The sequence below is a fragment of the Hordeum vulgare genome, chromosome 3H (assembly GCF_904849725.1).
Source record: "Hordeum vulgare subsp. vulgare chromosome 3H, MorexV3_pseudomolecules_assembly, whole genome shotgun sequence".
Lineage (NCBI taxonomy): Eukaryota > Viridiplantae > Streptophyta > Magnoliopsida > Poales > Poaceae > Hordeum > Hordeum vulgare.
The window spans coordinates 228,408,500-228,422,521 of NC_058520.1; positions in this window are offsets into that span (position 1 = coordinate 228,408,500).

Sequence of the window (14,022 nt, forward strand, 5' to 3'; positions counted from 1 at the left end):
CTACGTATGCGAGTTCATTCACCTCTCGACCTCTGGGTGGGGCATCTCTGACAAAACAATTTGAAGTACGTAAATAATATTCACAATTTTATTTTATATTTTACCATCAATTGTGTTGAGTTTTATTCATATATATGCATGTATTGACCCCCTTCTTTAAATTAGATCTGGAAGAAGCGGGATGAACCCCTATCAGATGAAGGCATACGAGCAATTCAAGAGGAATTGGCGGGATTCTTTCTTGACCACGTCATACCTCAGACGGAGAATACCATGTGAGCTATTTGTGATTGGATCTTAGGTAGATGATGTTAAGCATTCTAAAAGATATTAAGGATTGTAAATGGTTTCCTTCATTTTCTTATTAGCTAGTGTCATGTTCTCTCTATATGTATAGTAGCTAGCGCCCACCAAGCACGGAGAAAGAGAGGACACTTCTCTCTATTAGCTAGCTAACACAATGTGAAACCACTAAATTAACCCTCCAACCCCCCCCCCCTGCCCGGGCTCCCCACAGCGGGACTAAAGGTTCATAAGCGAACCGGGACTAAAGGTTTTGGGCTTTAGTCACGACACTTTAGTACTGGTTCCGGAACCGGGGCTAATGAGCCTCTGGAACTGGGACAAATAGGCCTTTTTCTACTAGTGTAGGTGTCCTTGAACTGGAGGGTTCGTGTCGGACACGGACATGCACTGCATCAGGTTAACTTGGCAAGGCTATCAAAACTGTTTTGGACCTTCTGGCAAAGAAGGTCGGGAGCCGGGGTATAAGATACCTACCCAACCGACACGAGTCGTATTGAGATACGATTAGCAAGGTGTTGCTTAATGAATGGGCAAGCTGGATACTCATGTCTACTACACAACCTTCTTCTTGTAGACTCGTGTTGGGCCTCTAAGCGTAGAGTTTTGTAGGACAATAGCAACTTTCCCTCAAGTGGATGACCTAAGGTTTATCAATCTGTGGGAGGCATGGGATGATGATGGTCTCTCTCAAGCAACCATGCAATCAAATAACAAAGAGTCTCTTGTGTCCCCAACACACCCAATACAATGGAAAATGGTATAGGTGCACTAGTTCAGCGAAGAGATGGTGATACAAGTGTAAAACGGATGGTAGATATAGGTTTTTTGTAATCTGAAAATATAAAAACAGCAAGGTAACTAATGATAAAAAGTGAGCACAAACGTTATTGCGATGCTTAGAAACAAGGCCTAGGGTTCATACTTTCACTAGTGCAAGTTCTCTCAACAATACTAACATAGTTGAATCATATTACCTCTCATGCGACAAAGAGTTCACTCCAAAGTCACAAATAGCAGAGAACAAATGAAGAAATTTTTGTAAGGTACGAAACCACCTCAAAGTTATCTTTTCTGATCAATCTTATGAGCTATCCCTATAAGTGTCACGAACAACCCTAGAATTCATACTAAAATAACACCTTCCGATACACATCAACCAAAACCCTAATGTCACCTAGATACTCCAATGTCACCACAAGTACCCATGGGCATGATTATACGATATGCATCACATAATTTCAGATTCATCATGTTCAATCCAACACAAAGAACTTCAAAGAGTACCCCAAAGTTTTTACCGGAGAGTCAAGACGACAACATGTGCCAACCCCTATGCATAGATTCCCAATGTCACGAAATCCGCAAGTTGACCACCAAAACATACATCAAGTGGATCAATAAACACCCCATTGTCACCACGGATATCCCATCGCAAGACATACATCTCTCAGTGTTCTGGGAATGGGGGTACCCAGACCTGCCTGCCTACGGCCCAGGGATGGCCCACTTCATCGACCCAAAACCAACGGGCCCGGCACCAGCCAAGACAAGGCCCTCGCGAGGGGCCAGGCCTTGCGAGGATGAACAGCATCAAGACCCGCAGGGGGCCTCCTCAGAACCCCTCCAGAGCGGCGGATATTCCAAGGCGAGGCCCAGCCTCAGGAGTCAAGGATGATGCAGAAGAAGGACAGGCAAGCAACGGAGAGCGGGGCGGCATAGTTTCCTATTTAATGAAAAGGGGGCAAGGGAGAATGCAGGTTCCCTAGGCATCTCCTAAAGGTTTCCATTCTAGTGCAACAATACCATGGCCGCCCGCCAGCAGGACGGGTGTGATCCCTGAACCAGCCCCTACAGCGCTGGAAGCTACTTTGGAGGCGAAGACCACTTTTGGACAGAGGAAGAATGTTCCCCTGTCCCCCTTTGAAATTGGTCGTTGTGGGATCCCTTCCTGCCGAAACGATAAGGGAAGAGGACTGGGGCCGCCACTATAAATAGAGCATAGGTTGCTTCGTAGAGAGGGATCCGGCCGAACCATTCATTCATCCATCTTCACACCACTAAGGCCACCTAGACTCAGGAGGCCGAAGAACACTGTACTAGTTCGTCCACCAACCTCCACGAGAGGCAATCCACCAAAACAAGAGTAGGGTTTTACGCTTCATAGTGGCCCGAACCTCGGTAAACTGTTGTGTTCTGTGTTTCCTTCACCATCGAGTGAGTTATTCACCGGCCCCATCCAGTAGAGTGCTAGGTGAGGTTTGGCCGTGAGAGATCTTCGTACACGCCCCTGAGTTTGAATCTTTAGGGTTTTGTGGAGCCCAAAATTTGACATTTTGCACGCCAGGTAGGGGCGTGTTAAGGTCTTCTCCGAGCTTCATCTTCCCTAGGTCCGCTGCTCTGATGGCCAGCGCCTAACCAGCTTCTTCGAGCCTCGTCGAGCTAGCCACCAACCGCCACATCACAGCGGTCGAAAGCACGCATATCGGTGTTGTGGTACCAGGTGGCTCATACCAGATAATCAACATCATCTCCACCGTTGCGACCACCTGTGCCACCCAGGTGCATGGGTGCTAGGCGGCGCCCCCGGCACCCATGACGCGCCGCATCAAGTTGGAGGACCTCGGCGCACACGACGCGTTGCAGATGGGGAGCGAGATGCTTCTCCAACGATCGACGCAAGGGGGCTTCGACGCCTGGGCGGACCACATCATGGAGCTGATCACCATCGCCCAGAAAACCATCCAACCCCGCTCTTCTTCAAGCCCGCATGCGTCGGGCGCCTGGGGCTCGCACCTCATGCCGGCCCCCGGGGCTGCAAGCAATGGGGGCCCCCTACGCTGGGCGGGCCTGAGAGAGACGCGCCTCATGCAGCCCTCCTCCTCCTCCAGATTCCGAAGGCCGACCCTGCGGCGCATCACGCTGACAACCACCATGGGCACTAAGAAAACGACAGGACGATCGATGCACACACCAATGCGCATCGCCAAGACCAGGTCGGCCAGCGACAGTCTGGAGCGGCCAGACAGGACCCTTCCATCCGGCGCAGCCAGCAGAAGGCGGAGGCGTCGGCGCGGGTGAACTACGACAACGGAGAAATGTCGGGGCACCAAGGGGGAGTCAGCACCGGGCGGTGCCGGGACCAACCAACGGGAGTAACAGGATTTTTTCTAGAATTTTGGGGAATATATAGGCGAAAGACCTAGGGCAAAGGGCGTCCAGGGGGCCCACAAGCCTGGATGGCGCGGCATCCCCCCTGGCCACGGGGTGGGGGCTTGTGGGGCCCCTGAGGCTCCCCTGCCTTGGCTCCCAAGCTTCCCGATCTTCTTCCGTTCCAAAAAAATATTTTCGAGGATTTTCTTCCGTTTGGACTCTGTTTCAAAATCTCCTCTGAAAGGGGTCAAAAACATTGAAAAAACAGGAACTGGCACTTGGCACTGAGTTAATAAGTTAGTCCCGAAAAATATATAAAAGTCATGCAAAGCATCCAAAGTTTGACAAGCTAATAGCATGAAACCATCAAAAATTATAGATACGTTGGAGACGTATCACCGCCCGCCGGCAGGACGGACGTCATCCCTGAACCAGCCCCTACAGCGCTGGCAGCAACTTTGCAGGCGAAGACCACTTTTGGACAGGGGGAGCATGTTCCCCTGTCCCCCTTCGAAATTGGCGCTATGGGACCCCTTCCCACCGAAACGATAAGAGAATGGGACCAGGGCCGCCACTATAAATAGAGGATAGGTTGCTTCATAGAGAGGGATCCGGGACGAACCATTTATTCACTCATTGTCACACCACTAAGGCCACCTAGCCTCAGGAGGCCGAAGAATGTTGTACTAGTTCATCCACCAACCTCCACGAGAGGCAATCCACCAAAGCAGCAGTAGGGTTTTACGCTTCGCAGCGGCCCGAACCTGGGTAAACTATTGTGTTTTGTGTTTCCCTCACGGTCGAGTGAGTTCTTTGTCGTTCCCTTTGAGTAGCATGCTAGGTGAGTTTTGGCTGTGAGAGATCTTCGTACATGCCCCTGAGTTCGAATGCGTTTTGCGGAGCACGAAATCCGACAACATCAACTGTTCTCAAATCCTTAAAGACTCAATCCGATAAGAAAACTTCAAAGGGAAAACTCAATTCATCACAAGAAGATAGAGAGGGGAAAACTCCATATGATTCATCTACATTAATAAGGCTTGCGATACATCAAGATCGTGCCATCTCAAGAACACGAGAGAGAGAGATCAAACACATAGCTACTGGTACATATCCTCAGCCCCAAGGGTGAACTACTCCCTCCTCGTCATGGAGAACGCCGGGATGATGAAGATGGCCTCCGGTGATGGTTTCCCCCTCCTGCAGGGTGCCGAAACGGGCTCTCAATTGCTTTTTCATGGCTCTCGAGGCTTGCAGCGGCGGAACTCCCGATCTAGGTTTCTTTCTGGAGGTTTTGGGATTTATAGGAATTTTTGGCGTCGGTCCCACGTCAAGGGGACTCCTGAGGGACCCACAAGCCAGGGGCGCGCCCTAGGGGGCCGCGCCCCCTAGGCTTGTGACTACCTCAAGACTCCTCTCCGGTATCTTTTTTCTCCAGTATTTTTTATATTTTCCAAAAATATTCTCCGTAAATTTTCAGCCCTTCCGAGAACTTTTATTTCTGCACAAAAACAACACCACGTTAGCTTTGCTGAAAACTGCGTCAGTCCGGGTTAGTTCTAATAAAATCATACCAAAATCATATAGAATTATTGTAAACATGGCATGAATGCTTCATAAATTATAGATACGTTGGAGACGTATCAGCATCCCCAAGCTAAATTCCTTCTCGTCCTCGAGTAGGTAAATGATAAAAGAACTATTTTATGAAGTGTGAATGCTAGCATAGTGCATAAATTTGATCAATGATAGTTCCAAACACTTTTTCTAGCATCATTATATAGCATAAACAGTAGCTCATCTCATAAAACTTCTCATGATCAAGTAACAAGCTAGTCACATGTTAAAGTATATACCAAAAAGTTTCTTGAAAACTAACCAACCATAATCCTAGTTATCGAACAATTGCAATTCATCTTATTTTCAGGAAGGGTCTATGTAAGAGCTTTCATTTAGCAAATTCCACATATTCAACTATCATATAGTCTTCCATGATTGCTAACACTCAAAGCATATTTTTAGAACAAATAGCATCCAGCAAACATAGAGAAAGATAGGGGCTTAATGTTTCGCCTCCCAACTTATTTGTCATATAGATAGTTGTCAACAATAATAATTCATGATCAAATATATTTGTGTGGATGTATATCTCTAGATCATTCCCCAACACATGACACTTGCCAAGAGAAAAAGGCGAAATATAGGAAGTGGTGAAGATCACCATGACTCTTGTATAAAGGTAAGTACTAGAAAGTAAAAGATATGCCCTTCCTAGAGGGAAGCATTGATTTGCACATGTGCGAGAGCTCAAGCTTTTAAAACAGAGAGAAATAATTATTTTGAGTGGTATGCTTTCATTATAAACATAACAACCAAGAGATCTCGATATCCTCCATGCTAGATACATTATAGGCGGTTCCCAAACAGAATGGTAAAGTTTTTACTCCCCCTCCACCAATCAACCACACTCCACGGCGAGCCGAATCCACGGGTACCGTCCATACAAACAACAATCCTGGGGGAGTTTTGTTTCATTATATTTTGATTTGATTTTTTGAGCATGGGACTGGGCATCCCAAATACCAGCCACTTTCTCGTGAATGATAGTGAATCAACACATATCGTGAGAATAACTCACCTACCATGGAAGATACACACAACCCCTAGTCACTATATTGAGCGATTCGGGCATACAAAACAGAATATTATTTGAAGGTTTAGAGTTTGGCACATGCAAATTTACTTGGAACGGTAGGTAAATACCGCATATAGGTAGGTATGGTGGACTCATATGGAACAACTTTAGGTTTAAGAGTGTTTGGATGCACAAGTAGTATTTCTACTTGGTGCGGAAGTTTTGGCTAGTATGAGGTGGAAGCAAGTACCACATGTTGGAGGATCCATAACAATATAACTTCTATACAAATATACCCAAGCATAACTCATTACGTTGTCTTCCTTGTCCAACTTCAACTAATTTTCTCAAGTTTGAAAATAATTAACAGGTATTCACAGTTATACAAGATTTCCAAGATAGTATATTTATATGTGAAATATCTCTTCCTTCAATATTCTTTCCTGAATTGTTCAAGTGACCAATGCGGTGTTTGTTGACTTTCAATAAATTTTACCACCTATACTTCTTATATGTGAAGACATTACTCCCCATGGGATAAGCATATAAAACACATATAATGTGAGATTTATGATATTCAATTCATTCAACCATTTACTCATAGGTAAATGACAAAACTACTCCAAAATGTATAAGTGAAGATCAATGAGTAGTCAAACAATTAAGTAGCTATGTGAGGACTTTCTCTGTCTTTCTCTTAATAAAGATTTTCATATCTGAGTATTTTATTTAAACAGCAAGCAAAAGAAAAATAGCACTCCAAGAATAGGACACATCATGTGAATGAATAAAAATTTAGGCTCAACATAGGCTAACCGATAGTTGACGAAGAGAGGTGGGATGCATAACATCCCCAAGCTTAGATTCTTGAGAGTTCTTGAAATATTTACTTATTGTGCCTTGGACATCCCCAAGCTTGAGCTTTTGTATCTTGTTCAATCCTCTCGTATCACGGTTTCACCTATTCTCAAAAACAAGATTCTAAATAACACCTAATGGAGAACAACAAAATAAAATGATGCTCCAAGCAAAACTCATATTATGTGACGAATAAAAATAGAGCTCCAAGTAAGATATACCGATAGTGTTGAAGACGAAAGAGGGGATACCTTCCGGGGCATCCCCTAGCTTAGGCGCTTGAGTCTTCCTTGGATATTACCTTGGGGGTGCCTTGGGCATACCCAATATTAGGTTATTGTCACTCCTTATTCTCCTCATATCGGTGTCTCACCCAAAACTTGAAAACTTCAATCACACAAAACTTAACGGAACTTCGTGAGATGGGTTAGTATAATAAATAATGATCATTCACTTAGGTACAGTGAAGACAAGATTATTAATTGTTACCACATGATACCTACTATATTATACTATTCCCATAATTTATATCACTGAATATAAGTTATGGGAACACTAAAACAAGCAAACTATGCATGCAAAACAGAATCTATCAAAAACAGAATAGTGTGTGAAGATCTGTAGTGTAACCATACTCCCGTGTCTCTAAAAATTCTGAAGAATTAGGAAAATGCAGGAAAATTGTATATCAATCATGTGTAAAAAACAGATCAAAATCACATTCCAGTGAATTTACAAAATTCCTGGACTTAGAGCAAATGTTTTTGTTTTTGCACAGAATCAAGTCAACTATCATCCACACTATCCCAAAGGCTTTACTTGACAATTTATTGAAAGAAAAGGCATAAAACATGATTACTACAGTAGCTTAATCATGTGAACACCAAAAAACAGAAAGTAAAAGTGTTGGGTTGTCTTCCAACAAGCGGTTTTCTTTAAAGCTTTTTAGCTAGGCATTCTGATTTCAATGATGCTGACATAGGAATAATAATTATAACATGCAAAAGAGCATCATGAATCTCATGACAAACACATTTAAGTCTAACCCACTTCCTATGCATAGGGATTTTGTGAATAAACAATTTATGGGAGCAAGAATCAACTAGCATAGGAAGGCAAAACAAGCATAACTTCAAAACTTTGAACACATACAGAGGAAACTTGATATTATTGCAATTCCTACAAGCATATGTTCCTCCCTCATAATAATTTTCAGTACCATCATGAAGGAATTTCACAATATAACCAACACATAAAGCATTATTTTCATGATCTACAAGCATAGAAATTTTACTACTCTCCACACAAGAAAATGTCTTCTCGTGACTAATAGTGGGAGTAAACTCAACGAAATAACTATCATGAGGTACTTGATTGACATAACCACTTTGAATATTAAAATCATGATAACAAGTTTCATGGTTACTATCACTCTTTATAGAATACATGTCATCGCAATAATCATCATACATAGTAGGCATGCTATCTCATAATAGTTTTGCTCATCAAAACTTGGGGGACTAAAAATATCATATTCATCAAGCATAGCATTTGTAAGCTTGTGGCTTTGCATATCATTAGCATCATGAATATTCAGAGAATTCATACTAACAATATTGCTATCATGCTCATCACTCAAAGATTTAGTGCCAAACATTTTAATAACTTCTTCTTCTAACACTTGAGCACAATTTTCCCTTTCATCATTTTCACGAAAGACATTGAAAAGATGAAGCATATGAGGCAACCTCAATTCCATTCTTTTGTAGTTTTCTATTATAAAACCAAACTAGTGAAAAACAAGAAACTAGAAGATTTGATTGCAAGATCTAAAGATATACATTCAAGCACTCACCTCCACAGCAATGGCGCCAGAAAAGAGCTTCGTTGACGGGATGTGAGTGTCGCTTACCTAACCTCCCCGACAACGGCGCGAGAAAAGAGCTTGATGTCTACTACACAACCTTCTTCTTGTAGACTCGTGTTGGGCCTCCAAGCGCAGAGTTTTTTAGGACAATAACGAGTTTCCCTCAAGTGGATGACCTAAGGTTTATCAATTTGTGGGAGGCATAGGATGAAGATGGTATCTCTCAAGCAACCCTCCAATCAAATAACAAAGAGTCTCTTATGTCCCCAACACACTCAATAAAATGGTAAATTGTAAAGGTGCACTAGTTCGGCGAAGAGATGGTGATACAAGTGTAATATGGATGGTAGATATAGGTTTTTTTAATATGAAAATATAAAAACAGAAAGGTAACTAATGATAAAGTGAGCACAAACGGTATTGCAATGCTTAGAAACAAGGCCTACAGTTCATACTTTCACTAGTGCAAGTTGTCTCAACAATACTAACATAGTTGAATCATATGTAAATACCTCTCGTACGACAAAGAGTTCACTCCAAAGTCACAAATAGCGGAGAACTAACGAATAAATTATTGTAGGGTACGAAACCACCTCAAAGTTATCTTTTCTAATCAATCTTATGAGCTATCCCTATAAGTGCCACGAACAGCCCTAGAGTTCGTACTAAAATAACACATGAATATACACATCAACCAAAACCCTAATGTCACCTAGATACTCCAATGTCACCAGAAATACCCATGGGAATGATTATACGATATGCATCACATAATTTCAGATTCATCATGTTCAATCCAACACAAAGAACTTCGAAGAGTGCCCCAAAGTTTCTACCGGAGAGTCAAGACGACAACATGTGCCAACCCCTATGCATAGATTCCCAAGGTCACGGAACCCGCAAGTTGACCACGAAAACATACATCAAGTCGATCAATAGAACACCCCATTATCACCACGGATGTCCCATCACAAGACATACATCAAGTGTTCTCAAATCCTTAAAGACTCAATCCGATAAGAAAACTTCAAAGGGAAAACTCAATTCACCACAAGAAGATCGACAGGGGAAAACTCCATATGATTCATCTATATTATTAAAGCTAGCGATACATCAAGATCGTGCCATCTCAAGAACACGAGAGAGAGACATATGAAACACATAGCTACTTGTACATACCCACAGGACCGAGGGTGAACTACTCCCTCCTTGTCATGGAGACCGCCGGGATGATGAAGATGGCCTCCGGTGATGGTTCCCCCTCCGGCAGGGTGCCGGAACGGGCTCCCGATTGGTTTTTCGTGGCTCTGGAGGCTTGCAGCGGCGGAACTACCGATCTAGGTTTATTTCTGGGGGTTTCGGGATTTATAGGAATTTTTGGCGTCGGTCTCACATCAAGGGGACTCTAGAGGGACCCACAAGCCAAGGGGGCGCCCTAAGGGAGGGGGTCGTGCCCCCTAGGCTTGTGACTGCCTAGGGACTCCTCTCCGGTATCTTTTTGCTCTAGTATTTTTTATATTTTCCAAAAATATTCTCCGTAAATTTTCATCCCATTCCGAGAACTTTTATTTATGCACAAAAACAACACCACGGTAGTTGTGCTGAAAACAACATCAGCCCGGGTTAGTTCTAATAAAATCATATAGAATTATTTTAAACATGGCATGAATACTTTATAAATTATAGATACGTTGGAGATGTATCAGCTAGCAGTGATGCTAAAGCTCACTAGTCACTCGCCCTAGACGGATCCTGAATCACTGAGAGTTTGCGGAGGGATGTCGACTTCAGTGGGAGTAGTTCTATTTAAGGCTTGAATTACTCTACATAAACACATTGCTTAGTGATTGCATATTTTCTATTGTAGTTCAATGGCACCACCTGCTTAAAACTTTGCATTGAAATCAATTCTGGAAAAGGATAAATTTAATGGAACAAACTTTACCACCTGGTATAGAAATCTGAGAATTGTTCTCAAGCACGATAAAAAGGAACATGTTCTAGAGGATCCACTTCCATAGGTACCTGCCGATAATGATAATTCCAAAACCAAGAATGCCTACCATAAACTCATTGATGAATCAAACGAGATCAGTTGCCTCAGCATTTCGTAGACATTGCGGCTTTCGATATGATCGAGAGTCTCAAGAGCATGTTTCAGGTGCAGGCTAGGACCGAAAGGTTCAACGTATGGCGATCCTTGATGAATTACAAGCTGAAGGAAGGTGATCCACTGAGCCCGCATGTGATCAAAATGATCGGATACATGAAATCTTTGGATCGTTTGGGCTTCCTACTCTCGGATGAGCTAGCTAGTAATGCAGTTCCGGGTTCTCTTCTAGCTAGCTATGTGACGTTCATCTCGAACTATCATATGCATGGCATGGATAATAAGCTCACTGAATTGCATGGGATTCTCAAGGTGGCAGAGCAGGATATTAAGAAACGCACACATCAAGTGTTGATGGTGCAGAACTCGGCAAAGTTCAAGAAGAGTTGGTCCTAGAAAAAGGGTAAGGCAAAGGGCGCGGAGAAGGTTGTCTCCGCTGCTGAGCCAAAGTCCGGACCAAACTCAAAGACCATTTTCTATCATTGCAAGGAAGCTTGTCACTAGAAGAGTAACTATAGCAAGTGGCTTGCTGAGCATGGCAAGGAGGCCGGAGATGCTTCTTCAGGCAAAAGTACACTTGTTACATATGTTATAGACATTTACCTTGCTCACGTACCTAGTAGCTCTTTGGTATTTGATACCGGATCAGTTGTTCATATTTGCAAGTCGATGCATGGGCTAGTAAGAACTAGGCGTCTGGCACAAGGGGAGATTGACATCACGGTCGACAACAAAGCAAGAGTTGTTGCATTGGAGGTCGGCACGATGCAGCTCTAGGTTCCTTCTAGATTTATTTTGGAATTGAATAATTGTTATTACATTCCTGCACTTAGTCAGAACATTATTTTTGCCTCATGTAATATGAGTCAAGGTTATGAATTTAATTTAAAGGACAATGGTTGTTCATTTTATTTGAATGGAATGTTCCACGACTATGCACCCATTGTAGATGGGCTATTTATTTCGAATCTAGAAACGGAACCAGTCTATAACGTGAATGTTAAGAGTCATAAGCCTAATGAGATAAATCCAACATACTTCTAGCATTGCCGGCTTGGACACATTAGTCCGAAATGCATGAAGAAGCTACATGATGATGGACTCCTAACTTCGTCCGACTTCGGGTCATTCAAGACATGCGAATCATGCTTGCTAGGCAAGATGACTAAGTATCCTATTGCAAAGAGTTGCGAGAGGTCGCCCGAGCTATTGGAGCTTATACATAGTGATGTGTGTGGTTCAATGAGCACAACGGCTAGAGGTGGGTATCAGTACTTCGTGACTTTTACCGATGACTTGAGTAGATATGGATATATCTATTTGATGAGGCACAAGCCACAGACTTTTGAAAAGTCCAAAGAGTTTCAGAACAAGGTTGAAAATCAGCTCAGGAAGATTATAAAGCTCCTACGATCAGATCGTGGAGGTGAGTACATGAGCCATGAATTTGATGATCATTTGAGAAGCCTAGGTATAGTACCTCAGCTCACACCTACGGGTACACCACAGAGAAATGGCATGTCAGAATGGAGAAATCAAACCTTGCTGGACATGGTCCGATCGATGATGAGCAAATCGGATTTACCCTTGTCATTCTGGGGATACGCTATAGAAACTGCAGCTTTCACAGTTAACAGGGTACCATCGAAATCCGTAGACAAGACACCACACGAGATGTGGACTGGCAATTGTCCTAGTTTGTCTTTTCTAAAGATTTGTGGTTGTGAAGCATTTGTCAAGCGACTCATGTCGGACAAGCTTACACCCAAGAAGGATAAATGCATATTCGTGGAATATATGAGGGAAACCTTGGGATACAACTTCTACAACCGAGAAGAGAACAAAGTGTTTGTTGCTCGGAACGGGGTTTTCCTAGAGAAAGAGTTTCTCAGTCGAGAAGCCAGTGGGAGAACGATGCGACTCAAAGAAATTCAAGATCCACTAGGGACGACTCATCTACTGATGAGATCATACCGGAGTCGGTCAGAGAACCCATAGTGGAGTCGGCACTGGAGCCATGGAGGTCGGATAGATTTCACAAAGTGTGCGATGTGTTGTTCCTAGAAAGCGACGAGCCGGCTACGTATGCCGAGGCGATGGTGTGCCCAGATTCCAAGGCATGGCTTGAGGCCATGGGATCCGAGTTAAAGTCCATGGATGATAATCAAGTCTGGGACTTGGTTGATCTGCCGCATGGCGTAGTAGCCATTGGTTGCAAATGGATCTTTAAGAAGAAAACCACTGTGGATGGAAATATTTAGATCCACAAAGCTCGGCTTGTCGGTAAAGGTTATGGACAAGTTCAAGGAATTGACTAAGACGGGAACTACTCATCGGTAGCGATGCTGAAATCGGTGAGGATCATACTAGCTATAGTTGCATATTTCGATTATGAGATATGGCAGATGGGTGTCAAAACGGATTTTCTTCATGGAAATTTAAAGGAGGATGTATACATGATACAACCCGAATGTTTTGTCAATCCAACTAATGCTGGTAAAATATGCAAGATCAAGAGATCCATTTATGGATTGAGGCAAGCAGCTCAAAGTTGGAATATTCATTTTGATGAAGTCATTGTTGACCTTGGTTTCATCAAGAATGAAGAGGGCTATTGTTTATACCAGAAGTCTAGTGGGAGCTTGGTAGTATTTTTGATCTTGTATGTGGATGACATACTACTGACCAGAAATGATGTTTCGATGCTGAATTCAGTCAAGGAATCATTGAATGGCAAGTTTTGAATGAAAGATCTTGGAGAGGTAGTGTACATTTTAGGCGTCAAGATCTATGGAGATAGATCGAGGAGGCTTCTCGGCTTAAGCCAATGCACGTACATAGACAAAGTGTTGAAGCGGTTCAACATGAGTGAGGCCAAGAAAGGGTTCTTGCCCATCTCACATGGTATAAGGCTAAGAAAGACTCAGAGTCCTTTGACTTCTGATGTGAGAAACTAGATGAGTAGGATTCCATATGCTTCGGCAGTAGGATCCATCATGTATGCCATGCTATGTACACGACCTGATGTTGCCTATGCAATAAGCTTAACAAGCAGATACCATGCCGACCCAAGTGAGAGTCACTGGGCAGCGGTGA